The following is a 5,145-nucleotide window of genomic DNA, read 5'->3' as shown; positions in this document are numbered from 1 at the left end:
AGTGGACCAACACCAGCAGCTGACATGGCTCCCCAAACCATCGCTGACTGTGACACTGGATTTCAAGCAACTTGGATTTTGCTCCTCTCCAGTCTTTCTCCAGACTCTGGTGCCTTGACTTCCAAATGAAATACAAAACTTGCTTTCGTCTGAAAAGAGGACTTTGGACCACTCTGCAACTGTCCAATGCTTCTTTTCCATAGCCCAAGTCAGACACTTCTTCCGTTGTCTTGAGTTCAGAAGTGGCTTGATCATGGGAATACGGCTATTGTAGCCCATTTCCTGGACACGTGTGTGAAGAGTGGCTTTTGATACCTGGACTCCAGCTTCAGTCCACTGTCTTTGAAGCTCCCCCAAATTCTGGAAGCGACTCTTCACAATGCTGTTAAGGCTGCGGTCATCTCTCTTGGTTGTGCAGCGTTTCTTGCCACATTTCCCCCTTCCAACAGACTTTTTGTGGATGTGCTTTGAAACTGCACTCTGTGAACAGCTTGCTCTTTGAGAAATTTCTTTTTGTGTCTTACCCTCCTGATGGAGGGTGTCAATGATGGTCCTCTGGACAGCAGTCAGATCAGCAGTCTTCCCCATACTTGTGATTTAGTTTACTGAACCAAGCTGAGTGTTTTTCAAGGCTCAGGAAACCCTTGCAGGTGTTTCGAATTCATTAGAGTTTAGACGATTCAAGTGATTAGTTGAATACCCTATTAGTATACTTTTCCATGATATTCTAATATTTTGAGATAGGATATTTGAGTTTTCTTAAGCTGTATGCCATATCCGGATAGGAAGCGTCGGAAGCGGTGTGCGAGGAGGCAGAAGAGGGGCAAGCGCGGAGGCGTCCGGGCCAGGCTGGTGGCCAACCCAGCTCGCCCGGCCGTGCCTTCCATTTTTCTGGCGAATATTCGATCGCTGGACAACAAAATGGATTACATTCGCCTGCTGAGATCTACGAACCGGACAGTACGTAACTGCTGTGTGCTCGTGTTCACTGAGACTTGGTTGACTGTCAACATTCCGGACTCTGCTGTACATCTGGAGCGGCTAGCGTGCTATCGGGCGGACCGGGCCATTGTAAAAGGGGGAAAATCGCGAGGAGGTGGAATATGCGTCTACATCCGTGACGAATGGTGCCGGGACTCTGTAGTGGTATGCAAGCACTGCTCGCCACTGGCGGAGTTTGTGATCATTAAGTGCCGTCCTTTTTACCTGCCAAGGGAATTTACTGCAATTCTGCTAGTCGCGGTATACATCCCGCCTTCCAACATCGAAGGCGACAGGATTGCGGCTCTTAGTGAACTGTACCAGGCTGTCAGTGAACAACAGACGGGGCACCCTGACGGTTTCACCATCTTCGCTGGGGATTTTAATCATGCTAACTTGAAGTCTGTTTTTCCGAGGCTTCACCAGCATGTTAATTTTCCAACACGTGGCGACAGCTTCCTGGACCTGGTCTACTCTTCACATAAAGGAGCTTTCAAAGCCGCCCCCCTCCCCCATCTTGGACTTTCTGACCATATCACTGTTATGCTTTTGCCCGCATACAGACAAATGGTGAAAGCATCCAGGCCGGTTCGCAAGCGGGTTAGAGTGTGGCCTGAGGGTGCCTCTGATGCGCTTCGAGACTGCTTTGGCTCTACTGACTGGGAAATGTTTAAGCAGGCGGCCACTTGCAACGATCGGACGGACATAGAGGAGTATACTGACTCTGTTTCCTCTTACATCACGAAGTGCATTGATGATGTGACCCACTCGAAATTCATCGTCACTCGGGCTAACTGGAAGCCGTGGCTGACAGGGGCTGTCCTCAGGCTGCTGAGGGCCAGGGACAAAGCCTTCAGAGCAGGGGATGAGGCTGGCTTGAGGACAGCGAGGGCCGACCTGTCCCGGGGCATCAGGGAAGCGAAAAGGGCATTCTCTTGCAAGATTAGCGCCCACTTCAAGGACAGCAGGGACGCACGGAGCCTTTGGCAGGGCATTCAGACCATCACGGACTACAAGCCCGCACCTCAGAGCTGTGAGGGCGACATCCGTCTACTCAACGATCTTAACCGCTTCTTTGCTTGCTTCGACGCTCAGAACAGCACTTGCCCGCTGAAGACCCCTCCCCCTCCACACGAGCGGCCCCTGTGCCTCTCTGCCGATAGCGGGAGGAGGGCGCTTGCCGCTATCAACACCCGTAAGGCGGCGGGCCCTGACAACATCCCAGGTCGAGCGCGGAAGGACTGCGCTGGGGAGCTGACGGGTGTCTTCACGGACATCTTTAACATTTCCCTGCAGCAGGCCATCGTCCCTTCGTGTTTCAAGGCTGCCACCATCGTACCTGTGCCGAAGAAACCTGCTCCGTCCTGCTTCAATGACTACCGCCCCGTGGCACTGACACCCATCATCATGAAGTGCTTTGAGCGGCTTGTCATGGAGCACATCAGATCCATTCTCCCCCCCACCATAGACCCCTTCCAGTTTGCGTACCGAGCCAAACGGTCCTCTGAGGTGCCATTTACACGCTCTACACACATACATGCACCCCCGCCCACTGCAGCAACACCATCTTGAAATTTGCGGATGACACAACCGTGGTGGGGCTCATCTCAAAGGGGGATGAGTCTGCCTACAGGGACGAAGTGGTGCAGCTATCGGAGTGGTGCGGAGAGAACAATCTGCTCCTAAATACGGCTAAAACCCAAAACTGGTCATTGATTTTAGGAGGAAAAATAAAACGGACATTCCACCAGTTATCATCAACGGGGTCTGTGTTCACTACCTGGGAGTCCACATCGAGGAGGACTTCACCTGGGGCGTGAACACCTCTGAGATGCTTAAAAAGGCCCAGCAGAGACTCTACTTCCTAAGGGTGCTGAGGAGGCACAGCATTACCCAAAGACTGCTGGTGTCCTTCTATCGCTGCTCCATAGAAAGCACTTTAACGTACTGTATATGTGTTTGGTACTCCAGCTGCACTGCTGCTCAGAGGAAAAAGCTCCAAGGGGTCATCAACACAGCACAGAAGATCATTGGCTGCCCTCTCCCCACACTGGAAGACCTACACAGAACCCGCTGTCTCAAAAAAACACAGAACATTCTGAAGGACACTTCCCACCCTGGCCACTCCCTTTTCGAACTGTTGCCATCAGGCAGACGCTACAGATCAATTAGGTCAAGGACTAGCAGATTCGCCAACAGTTTTTACCCTACAGCGGTAGTCACATTGAATGCCGCTAAAAGAAAATGATTATGTCTGTGTATGTTCTTCTGTGGGTTTTTAGCTTGTATTTTTTTATCTTTTTATTCTATTTATTCTATTTTTTTTTTAAATTTCATGCACTGATCGGTTGGCACTTTTTAAATTTCATTGTACATGTGTGACAATGACAATAAAGATCTATTCTATTCTATTCTATCTGCTCTGCCCTCCACTCGGCCCTCACCCACCTGGAGAGAAGGGACTCGTACGTGAGATTGCTGTTTGTGGACTTCAGTTCTGCCTTCAACACCATTGTGCCACAACGACTCATCTGCAAACTCGACAAGCTGGGCCTCAGTACCTACCTCTGCAACTGGCTACTGGACTTCCTCTGTCAGAGGCCTCAGGTGGTACGTGTTGGTGACAAAATCTCCGCCAGCATCACGCTGAGCACGGGGGCCCCCCAAGGCTGCGTGCTTAGTCCGCTGCTCTTCACCCTGCTGACGCATGACTGCACTGCAACCTACAGCAACAACCGCATAGTGAAATTTGCTTACGCACGGCTCTGGTGGGTCTCATCACCAAGGGCGACGAGACTCAATACAGGTTGGAGGTTGACCTTCTGACCGCGTGGTGCAGGGACAACAACCTCCTGCTGAACGTCAACAAGACCAAGGAGATTGTTGTTGACTTCCGGAAGGGTCACACCCAACACCTGCCGCTGACCATCGACGGTGCTGTGGTGGAGAGAGTAAGCAGCACCAGATTCCTGGGGATGCACATCAGTGAGGATCTCTCCTGGTCCACCAACACCGCATCACTGGCGAAGAAAGCTCAGCGCCGCCTGTACTTCCTGCGGAAACTCAGGCGAGCAAGTGCTCCTCCGGCCGTCATGACTACATTCTACCGTGGCACCATTGAGAGCGTCCTCTCCAGTTGTATCGCTGTTTGGGGTGGTAGCTGCACTGAATACAACATGAAGGCCCTGCAGCGCATAGTGAACACGGCTGGTAAGATTATTGGTGCTTCACTCCCCTCCCTGAAGGACATTTACACCTCCCGTCTCATCAGCAAGGCGACCGCGATTGTGAGTGATGTGAGTCACCCCGCACACTCTTTGTTTGATCTTCTGCCCTCTGGGAAGAGGTATAGGAGCCTGCGCTCCCGCACCACCAGACTCACCAACAGAACCAATATTCTGACTGTCTGCTGTATGCACACTTGCTCCATTTTTGCTCCTCTTATTTATTATGTTATTTGTTTATTTATTATTTATTCATCACTCTTATTCATTCATTGTTTGTGCCTTCTTGTTTTTATTTTTTGTGTTGTTTACTTGTATGTATATTGTGTACTATGTCTTGTCACCGTGGGATAGTGGAAACGTAATTTCGATTTCTTTGTGTGTCTTGGCATGTGAAGAAATTGACAATAAAGCAGACTTTGACTTTTGACTTTGATAATCAGCAATATTAAAATAATAAAAGGTTTGCTATATTTCAGTTGATTTGTAATGAATCCAGAATGTATGACATTTTTGTTTTTTTAATTGCATTACAGTGTCAAGTGGTATGGTGGTACAAGATGGTGTAAAATTGGGTATCGAATTTGGCACAGGCACATTGGCTGTCCCCAAACATGTAGTAGTTCCAAAATTTCACCAGGAGATGGTGTTAAAGCTTGACGTAGGGGTGACCTGATGGAAACTAACAAATCGAATAAATTAAATTGTTAGCAATTGGGAGGACACGACCTGTTCAAACACGTAGCAACGCACAATTTTGAAATATGAGTTTGCTATGCCATAATTTTAAGATGTAACAGCTTGCGCAATATCAATATAAATGTTAAAGTTAGAAGAACCCATTATTATGGCTAAGTATGATTATGTGTGAAGATTGATCTTTACTAGACAAGATATATGATTTTAATGTTGCAATGTTTTATCCAACCTGTAGTTAACA

Source organism: Syngnathus acus, chromosome 11, assembly GCF_901709675.1.
Source record: "Syngnathus acus chromosome 11, fSynAcu1.2, whole genome shotgun sequence".
Classification (NCBI taxonomy): domain Eukaryota; kingdom Metazoa; phylum Chordata; class Actinopteri; order Syngnathiformes; family Syngnathidae; genus Syngnathus; species Syngnathus acus.
The sequence above is the reverse complement of the archived record's forward strand: the minus strand, read 5'-3'. Positions refer to the sequence as shown.